We start from the raw sequence: 10,961 nt of genomic DNA, 5'->3' as shown, positions 1-10,961 counted from the left end.
ACCTTATTAGTCCTGAGCGCCTTCAGGTCAAAATAAATATAACATGACAGGTAATGTGTGGTCAATTATGTGAAATATACCCTCTTCCTCCCTCGTGGAACCATCCGCCACCATCCTGGACAGGTGGGGTCAGGACGCGGATTCCCCAGCTCACCGGCTGGTGACTGGCTGAAGTCAGCATCCCAAACAGGGAGAGCAGGTACCCAGGTCCTCTCTTCTGGACCATAACTGTCCCAGTCCACAGAGAACTCTCATCCACCAACGAGAGTGAACTGTGGTTGAAGAGGCGGTAGACCAAAGGACTATTGTGGACGGGCTTAACCTTGGAGACACGGAAGGGTGGGTGAACTTTCATGGTACGTGGGAGCCTCAACCGCTCAATGATCTTAGGTGCCATCTCCTCCCACAGAGGTTAGCCTCGGGTGGAGTGCCACAGGGGCTGACCCATTTGTTAGTGAGGGGCAGGTGTGCAGTGGCAGTTGAGGGTGACAGCTCAGTGTCCCACAGAATGACCTTGAGAGGGAGTCAGAGTGAGCATGAAGTTCCTGTAGTCAGGGACAGAAGACTGGTGATTTTACCAGGGCAGAGAGATGAAGCTGAGGTCAGAGGCAAGTCCCGGGTTCCTCCTAAAGGAAGCAGTCCAGAAACAAACGCTGGAGCGTCGTGAAGTCAGTCCGGGAGAGCTGCACACACATCCCTGTTAATCATACAAGGAAAAATAGAATGCAGTGCTTTCAATCACCCCTTCGGTGGACTGTACCATTTCTGCACCTTCAGCATCTTGGGACTGTTGACTTGACGTTACTTACCTGGCATGCAGGTCACCTCGTCTATCCTGAACTAGACGCTGACCTTACCTTCACCTTCTGTTACGAATATGTCTCAATGAACGGGTCAAAGATTTGCCTTAAATATAGCGTGCAACAATTCAACTCACAGTCGACTTTGCGCCGTATTCCAATTTTTGGTTTTTTGCGTACTTGTTTGGGGCGATGGCGTTTGAAGTAGACGCCCTGCGACGCTAACTGCTGCTGCCGATTTGCCCATCCCAGGATGGTGGAATACTGCCAAGTTTATTTAAATTGGTGGTGTTTGTTGTTTTGCTAATACAGCTGTTAGTATGTACTGTTTCCTTTCTTCAGAAGAATCAAGGCTACTCACCAGCACACCCATGTTTGCTGACGTCAGCGCTCATCGGGCGCAACTGCCGACCCCCCGATGGTGAAATGGTCATTCCAACGCTGGGGGTGTGGCTTGGGCAGAGCAGACTGTGACATTCAGGTGTCATAAGAAGATGTTTTCTGATTTGAAGTATGTTTTGAAAAAAGGTTTGAATAGGGAATCTAATTTTCTTGTGTATTTGCAACCAACAGGCGCGACCTTGTCGCTCAGAACGCGTCAGGCGCTGCAGCTCAACCGCCACTAACGGAGCTGTTTTTGTTCCTGTGCATGTCAACATCATATCCCACTTTTCTTTGCTTATTCTACTAAATGATGATTTAATCGAACTAATATTCTGAATGAAAATGCCCCAAGGCTCGGCCACTAAACACCTTCAAAAGTACAGATACGTTATATTTCACTTGAATTCCACGGCCATCCAGCCTCACATTCAGCCGGCTGTCCATCAATGCACAAAAGACTCCCTCAGACCACTTTAGCTTTTCCTTGATCCTGAATCCAATCATTTTAAGAGCATGAAACTTCTTTGGATTTGTCTCGTGGAGATCAATACCCTCAAGGTTTCTGCCTGATGTTACGCTACGACAGCGTCCTCGTTTCAGTTCAACTTGATCAGCCAGCTCACAGCAGGACAACAAAAAGACACACGGTCGTACAGGAAGGACCAGAGGGGAGCTTCACCATTTTTACACACGGATTCTAATAGACAAAAGTGTTGTGCTGCCTGTATGAATGTACGTAAAGTTTAACGCGATGCACCAATAAACCCCGACGTGAGGTCACTGCGTGTTTCTGGTTGATTCTGCTGACCGTGAAAAAATGTCTGCCACCGCAATAGCATCCACTATTTCTGACTGTGATTCTTTAGACAGTATATGTTAGTTTTTCAGTCATATTTCAGGGGAATGTTAAATATATATATATGTAAAAGGAGAGGGAGGCAGAGAGAGCCGGTGGAGCAGAACCCAGGATGGTGCTGACTGACTCACATAGACAGGCTGGGGGAGAGAGGCCAGCACAGCTACAAGGCAGGGGAATAAATAAGCTTCAAGCTTAGGTAACAGCACAAATACAACACCACAAATGTGGATGATAAGGAAAACTGAAAGGGTGACAGAAAACAGCGGATATCTGTGTGCACCTTTACTGATCCTTGTTTCTACAGAATCATTTCCGGATATTTCCTGATATGCTGGGAGGTTTAAAAGGTGTGAATAGGCACGTTTGAACAACTCTTCAACATTAATTGCTAAGAGTTTTTTCACAAACAGCAGGCTGGATTAAAGGAGGTCTGTGTTGCAATATTTTCAATGAAAAACACGTCTGTTCGACCTTTAACGACACGTTACGCTCCGGCTCAGACACTTGGAGTTTACACAGAGAGAACAAAGGTACAAGGATGTAGCTCCTCCAACTGCCTGCCCTGCATTCAACAGACCGGAGCTAAATGTCAAAGACAAATTGGCTAAATGAGTGCAGAAAAACACCTGTGCACACGTTCAGAACGGTACATGTGCATGCAGAGGCAGCATCTTCTGTGTGGAGCTGCTCTTTAACGGCATCAATTGCATATTTCATATATGACCCATTAGTTGGTTTCTGTAAATACTCCATATCTCCTGTTTTATCCTTGATCCGTGTTTCCAAAGATCAAAATGGAAAATTAAGTCAAATTACTAAAGCATTGTTTTCTTTTTATTCCAGATGTGAGTAAGTGTGTTTATGTTGAAATTATGGGCAATAAGACTGCAGAAAGGTTTGTTTTAGCTGACGTGCTCAAGCTGTGCTCAGCCAACTGACAAATTGACCACGAAGCAGAAAAGCTGCAGGCTGAGCTCTTACAAGGAGGCAAACAGCCACGTGGAGGTTTAGCAGTAACACATTATTAGGAGGAAAAAACCAAAAACAATTAGCAGCCTGGAAGGAGAACCAGCAAATGTTCTTTTTACCACAGATCTCCACTGTAGAAGGTGGTTTGTTATCACCGTTGGAGGTGGCTGACTCGAAAAACTTCAAGGACGACATTCCTTCTTCCTCCCGCCACTGTGGCATTTGGAAGAATTTAAAGTCAGGTCACAGCATAAAAAAACAAACTAATTTAAAACACATTAAAAAACTTCTTCAGAGGCCACTCTTTCACAGCATAATGGACAAGGTTGTTGAGGGGGTAGTATGAGTCTGTGGTGGCTCTGAGGGTGTGAGGGTGGAGATGGACTGAATCTTGTCTAAGCTGCAGGTGACCTTGGATAACCTTCAACATCTTCTCCAGTCCTGGCCAGACACAGGTGTGCAACCAAGATGCCAACCAGAACTACGCAGGGAATCAGCACAAAGGACACAGAAATATCCTTTAAATTAAGAAAAAATATTCCAGTTTACTGAAAACATGAAGCCTAAACAACCAAACGCCAATTTCTGCAATTCCTGAAGGTTTTCTATATGTTTGATGACCAGAAGAAATGGATGGAGCAGATTTTGGAACGAGCACCTCCCCATCAGCTGACCTCTGTGCAGAACCACCTACATGCGCACTTTCAGCATAAAACACTTTTTCCATTTTCCTGAGTAGTCCGTTCTGTGTCGTCTTCCCTTTAATTTCCTGTGTGTGCACCGACCCAGGAGCGACTGTTCCAGCGGGTCCCCAAAAACGCCACTTTCCAAGTCGCGATGAAAGCGCACGTATGCTGCAAGATAACGTTGATGGTTTCTCACCCATGCGAGTGTTGCAGGGTGGCGTGAGTGCATCCACCCCCGCGACAGAGACCGCGTGCAACTATAACCGCAGTTATTCCTGCACGTCCTTTGATTGTTACTAGAGCCAAACGGATCCTACAGCAGATACATGAAGAATTCAGGATTGAGAGTTTGTCGGTGCAACATTCCACCGTCCTGATCTCAACCCTCCAGAGCATTAGTTATTCAGCAGATGGCCGCTGAGTGGCATGTACGTTTATATGCACTCACACACAGTTTAGCTTGATATTGATTTTTGTCGGCAAAACCTGATGAGGAACGCCGCGGCGTAACCCAGGTGGAGGCTTTTTAAGGCCAGACTGATTGGGCTCTGCAGGACCTGAAGGAAAGACAAAAACAACGTGACTCGGTTTGTCTACAAATTCCTGAACTCTAAAATAAAAACTTGGTAGCAACTTCACACTCAAAGTGCTCGTATTTTCCAAAAAAAATAAAAAAGACTGAACACCATCAGCCAATAAAAATCTGTGTTCATTGAGGGCTTCCTGTATCCTGACACGATAATCTTCCTTTTAAATGCACCGCTGCATTCTGTCCTTATACCACAGAGCACGGCAGACATCTCATGCATTATCATTGAGCGCCTTTTCTCTCTGTCTGCCCCCATCTCCTCTCCTGCACCGCTCTCGGCAGCTGCCCCACCGTGAAAACCGTATTATGTTCTGCTCCTCAACCTGCAAACTGGCCTGGACAGAGAGCAACAGTGCAGGTCCGAGTCAGCGTGCAGCTCTTCATGTGAAGGTGGTTATCAAGGGGGCGGATATCCGGAGGTGTTATCGCCGGTAATAAATCCAAAATAAAGCGCTCCGGGTGTAACGATAGCCATGTGGATTCCCCCTTTCATGAGCTTTAAGCAACTGTGGGAGCAGTGATATTTGGTCAGGCTTATAGGAGGCCTGCAGCCAACGACATTTCCCCAGGATTTAACGGGCACATCCTTCACTGCGCTGAGCTGCAGCCCAGCTCGTGCACTTTACAGGCTCCTTCCTTTCAGCTCCGCCAGACACAGACAAACTGCTACCACAGGAAATTTCAGACTTGAATAGATCTTAAAGCTCTGAGACTTGATTGGTGGAAGCTTTAATTGCAGCTGTGATGTAATCCTCGTGCAACAAGGAAACGCCGCAACTCTCGCCAGTTTCACAGCGCTTGTTGCAACACTCGGACCACATGGATTTATAAAAAGACAACATGCAATGTGACAGAAAATGTGCTCAAATTCTCTGGGAATAAAGGAATTGTTGCCAGAAAGGAAAGCCCAGTGTGACGGTACCGGGCTGCCTTCATACCTGAGCGCTGCTTTAGAGCATGAGCTCGTTTGGAGGGAGACGTCTTCTGGATAGAGCATGTTGGCTGAGTGATAGTCCAGTTTATACTGGATAGACTCTAAAGATCAATTAAAGCCATTCAATTATTTGGAGATAGCAGGAGTGTAAAACTCCTCCAGCTCCTCTGAACTTGCTCTTTTCCATAAACATGGAGGAAAGCGCAGCGATGGAGAGACTGAGCAGAGTGACGTGCTGAAGGCCCATTCATCATCCTCGGTAGCCCAATCTCTCTGCGTCAGGAACGGCTGGTTCACTCAAACTACCCATCTGTGACGAGGGAAAAAAACAAAAACTTCTTTGTAACCCGACGCTTCAAAGTCAGTCGGAGAGTCTCACACAGAACCAAATAAACGCACGGACAAAACAGAGAAAGAGGAAGATGTGGACGGTTTTAGAGGACGTGAGCACGAGCACGAGGTTGGCTGTCATGTGTTACATCCTCACCACAAAATAGCCTGGTTCTCTTTGGGTGCCAGGGAGGTCCCCCAAGCACTGCAGTGGCCCTGTAAGCAAGATGACGGTGAGATTTTCTACTCATAATTATTCATCATGGTCAGACAATCAGTCTTTGCCCAGCTACACAGAACCTATAGTCACATCCTCAAGGATGCTCAGGAACACAAATTACAGCTGACGTGAGCTGCAGGGTGACGACGCTGCGCTTTGTTTGTACTGTAGAGAAGAATGAAAAGACGCCAGAGGCTCGGACGATGCGCGGCCATTTAGTTCCTGGTGAATTCTGTCAATTATTTATAATTGCTATAAATGATTGTGATTTGGACTCATTTCTCTTTTCTCTCTCTACAGAGCCTGTTCTGTGCCAGATGAAGGTCAGTGGCTAATGATGCACTTCCTGTCATATTTAGTCATGTTTTTGGTGAATAATCAAGCAGAAACCAGAGTTCTCTGTACGGCACACGCTATTGGCTCATTGCCCATTAGAAAATGTTACTTGGATTAGTTTTTCTGTGTTGGTCATGTGTTGTAGCAACACCACTGATCCACCCAGCTAATTATACATCACATTCAAACACATTTGTACATTTATGGCTTTGAAAAATAAACCTTTAACCTTCTCTCAAGTGAGGGCGGCCATTTTGTCCGGTCCAAATGTAGTTTTAGGGTTAAAAAAATGGGTTGAGGTTAAGTTTGGATGAGAGTGCCGTCATCATGTGTGTCTGTTGCAAAACCTTCCTGCGCTATTACTTTTACACCAAAGCTCCTGGGAACATTTGCTGTGGAAATAATGTAAAGTAGGAATATCCATTACTGAAAATCCATTTAGAGGAGCTAAAAATGTTGGCGTGGCAGCGCTGCAGGAGTGTGACCAGGCTCTGGGGATCCCCGCCGGCCGGCTTCGGCCGCTCCGACTGCAGACGTGTTTGGTCGAACGGTGTCATCGTAGAGGTTCACGCTCAGTCGCTCCATCCCCTGCTCTCCAGCTCTCCTTCGCTCGCTCCCTCCCCGCTCGCTGTTTGAATCACCCTCTCCCTCTCTGTCAGGCTTCATCACTCTTTGAAGTTAATGAGTCAAAACTATCGGTTGTTTCACTTTTAATTAGAAAACGCTCAGAATGATTACAATTTTAATTGAAACTGTCATTTTCAATTAAGATATGGCATCCTTGAGAAGCCCTCTCCTCTCTCCGCTCTGGATTTATTCATTCATCAGCAGCCTTCTCAACATGTCGCCTTTTCTTTGGCTCTGGCTGTCGGCGATCCTTCTCACTGGTGCAGAATGGCCTCATTGTTCAGGGAATCCAGGCAGGTTTAAATATTTACTTTCCTGTGATGGTCATGTGAAAAGAGGAGTCTTTTATCATTAAGCTCAGTCTGATGCTTCTGTAGGCTTTAATGTGCCGCGGCGAGTCAAGAAACGACCTCTTTGCAGGAGCTTATCGGGAGGAGTCAAAAAGAAAGATCATCGCATCAAAATATCCCTTACTGCTGGTTTTCATGTCTGCGTTAAAAAATTCTGCTCAGGCGTTGCCACTAAGCTGTGATAGCTGCAGAACCAGTTAAAATCCTACACAACTTTAGGCTGAGTCCCAATTCTACCCAAGCCCACGTCTTAGCCCTTAGCTCTTGGGGTGTTCCGATTCTGTGTTCAGTTAAGGCGAACGGCGCTGGAAGCCAAGACCTTACCTGAAACGAAGGGCTGAGACCTTTTCCTCGTTACCCCGTGCCCACTGGCATGATGGCGCAGCGCAGACAGAAAAAGGAAGCACGTAAATTTACTCAGCACGATTCACTGTAATGACATCACATAAAGTAAGATCGTAGTACATGTACATATTTAGTCAGGTTTTGAATTGTGCTATATTTTAAAATGCCCCTAATAATAGCGACACCGATGGCAAATTCACTGGCAATAACAGCAGAACCATGGCAACTGTTGCTACTGATGGACAGGACAGAGAAGGATTAGAAGGGGGGGCAGGTAGAAGAGAGAATGGACATACAGCAAATACATTAATCACAACAAGCTATCAATACAAAAGATGAGCGGGTCGGTGGGGTCAGAGGTCAGCAGGTCAGTGCACAGAGGTCGGCGATACATGTAGATTGATGCAGAAAGGGGGGGTGGGGGGGGGGAATCAAGCTGTGACCTGTTTCTTAAGGAAATTTTCCCACCCCTTCCATCTGCTGCTCCATTTTAAGGGACAAGGGTGGATGAAGGGGAAGGGGTAAAGAGGAGAAGTGGGACTAGTCACATCATGACAATAATTTAACATAGGAACATATATGGAAAAGGAAAAACCAGCTTATAGCACATTTTATTTCGTGTATTTTGTGGCAGGACTTATCCTATTTACTGCTGTCACTATTGATACCAATAGCACATTAGCAGTAGAATGTGATTTATGGAATATTTGATGCTCAGTTTGAGGGCTGGTGTAGGATTGTGCATCAACCCTGCACTCTGCATATGTTGTCTACATTAGGATGATGGGGATCCCGCGCAGCCTCCTACGCCGTGTCACGGTGACAGGCTTTGATTGATCTGCTCATTCACTTTTTACTTCCTCCCACGCATTATCTTTCCCACCTCCCCTGGACCCATTTGAGCGAGATTGATCGAATTTGCTCCACAAGCACAAACATTCTGCGACCCCTTATTAAAGCGCCGCGTCAAACGAATGCCTGTGACACGGCGGCGCCAACGCAGCGCAACTGGAGTACGGGTAGTTACCAGAGCGACGGTGGTGGAGAGCAAGCGGAGAGCAAGCGGAACGCTGGTATTTTCATATTATTGAAAACATTTTAAACCTTGGATGATCTCTGCACCCTCACATTGAAGTCTATGGAAGGAAGAAAGGAGCGTCTTCTGCGCAAGACAAGAGCCCTAAAGAGTAATTCTCCTTCAGTGAAGGGGACTCTGAATCTACCTCTCTGCTTGCCTGAAGGGCACCTTGTATTACACACAAGAATGGTTTCCTGCTATTGTGTTTTTGTGCGCGTCTCTTTATTTTATACTGACCAAAACATTTGGTTTGGGGTCATTTATCATGGCTGCCTGAGACATCATATACTTCCATTAGCTCCATCCCTTAACCTTCACTCCCGTGCCTCCCCCCACATCCCTGCTCCATCCTATTGTCTCCCTCCGATCCTCTAATCTTCGTCTCCTCCGCACCAAGAGGGGGCCGCGTCTCTTTTCGGTCCATTTCCTGGCGAAGAGGGGGCTCTCGAATGTGCTGCCTGAGCCATTCTTCCTCCTAACAATGCTGTGTTCTCATTAACTCTTATCAAAGTTCATCTCGCATCCAAATGCTGTGGGCCGCTCAATACCGACTGCACTGAAAAGAGAAAATGGAAAGCTACCGGTGGAGACCGAAATAGCTAACATGTGAGAGGGAGAATCGTGGAGATAACAGACAGAGAATAATGGTTTAATGATGATTGAGGACAAGCAAAACAATCACGGCGGACTCTGGCTAAAATGAATAACGATGTGATGTGAAATTAAAGTGTACTCATATCGGAATCCTTAATAATATTTTTCCATAGAGCAGCTCTTGTCAGCTTTAACCAGAACAGAGAAACATAATTACCTCACACAAATAAATGGCATGAACCAGTAATCATAATTCAATCCAGCACTGTGCTCTTTAACCACTATTCTTTATTATTTAACCCGACGCCACGAAGAACTCAGCATGGAGACGACCTGACAGGCAGGAGGTGCAGACGTGGAGGGAATACTCGCCACCTTCCTACTCCGACCGCTCAGTTGATGAGAAATCACCCTGTATTTTTGTCCGTGAGTGGTGTCTCTTCATAAACATGCACGGCTCCTCCTAACGTATCATCAGATCCTACATGCAGCTGGATTTCCATATTGAGATGTAAAGAGCGATAATTGGGGGCTGATTGCAGCCTCCAGGGATGATCACGGTACACTTGAAACACATAAGAGGCCAATTTACAGTAGAAAAAAAAAGTCCCACTGTCACTATGAGAGCTTTGAATCCTTCTATCACCCAATCAATGCATAATTCATACTTCCTTGTTTTAGCTGTTTTATGCCCTGTGGTAGACTTCCCCACATGACTTATTCCCTAATCCTCTTTTTCATTATTTTTTAATGAAAATAATTCCATCCTGAAGGCGTTTTAGCGAGTGAATGACATGGTGGACCACAGAGCAAGTTAATGACGCATGCGCTTATACAAATAATGGCTGAAGCTCAGGGGTCATTATCTGTTCGGAGCGCCGTATTTAGTCCAAACAGGAACAGTGGATTAGCAGAGGGAGTGTCTTTGCTGGGTTGGTGTAATTAAGAAAAGGACAGCAACCAAAAGGTAGCTAATAAAGAACATTTGCATTTATTTTTTTGCGTATGTCGTGGAATCAGCTGGGTTGTGTTGTAACTCTGACAAGGCACATTTATAAATAACAGCTGAAAAAACAGGATTTGCGAAGATCACCGGCAGGCTCGTCATCCATCTTATCAAAAATTGATGCTGTGAGAACATTACATCCTCTACAAATGATCCAGAGGGGGGAAACGCTGCGATGCGATTGTGAGATGAACATAGTTTTACTCTTTTGTCTGCTAAAGGTATAACAGTGGTTTTGTGCGCTGGCAGCTCTTTGCAGTCGGAGTATGTAACCTCTTTCCTTGTTGTTGGACGCCACTTTTAGCTCCGCGCCTCTTCCTCTAACCACTGACCGTCACTTTTTTCTCAGATATGTGTTGAGTCACATCCGCCGATAAAGGTGACTCACTCCTCCAAAAGGAGGAGGACGCTGGGCTCTTGTGGCTTCTTCTGCAGTGGTTTCAGAGGTAGAACAGCTCATCAGTGTGTGAGAGGATGGAGAGATAAAAAGAAAACACCGAGATAATTAGCCATGGAAATGGAGAGACGGCTTCTGAGGGAACCTGGGAAATGAGGCGCTGCTGTGTTTCAGTCTGGGGACGAGCTCCAAATAATCATCTGCGTGCTGGATCATTAGAGGTGTTGTTACAGAGAAAAACTAAGAAGAATGGCGGTCTTCAGCTGCAGCCTGTCTGAGCGGAACAATTTAACCCCGAGACTGGACGGTGGTTTTCTGACAGGGACGCGTTTTTATTCTGATGGGCAGATGTTTTAACTTAGTTCAGAACGAGTCAAACCAAAGCAGGTCCGAGGTGTAAGAGACACGGGACCGTACAGGACCCGATGGCTAATGGGTGCGCACGATGTGTCCCCCC

Source organism: Takifugu flavidus, chromosome 2, assembly GCF_003711565.1.
Source record: "Takifugu flavidus isolate HTHZ2018 chromosome 2, ASM371156v2, whole genome shotgun sequence".
In the NCBI taxonomy this organism is placed as follows: Eukaryota; Metazoa; Chordata; class Actinopteri; order Tetraodontiformes; family Tetraodontidae; genus Takifugu; species Takifugu flavidus.
This window is presented reverse-complemented; position numbering follows the sequence as displayed.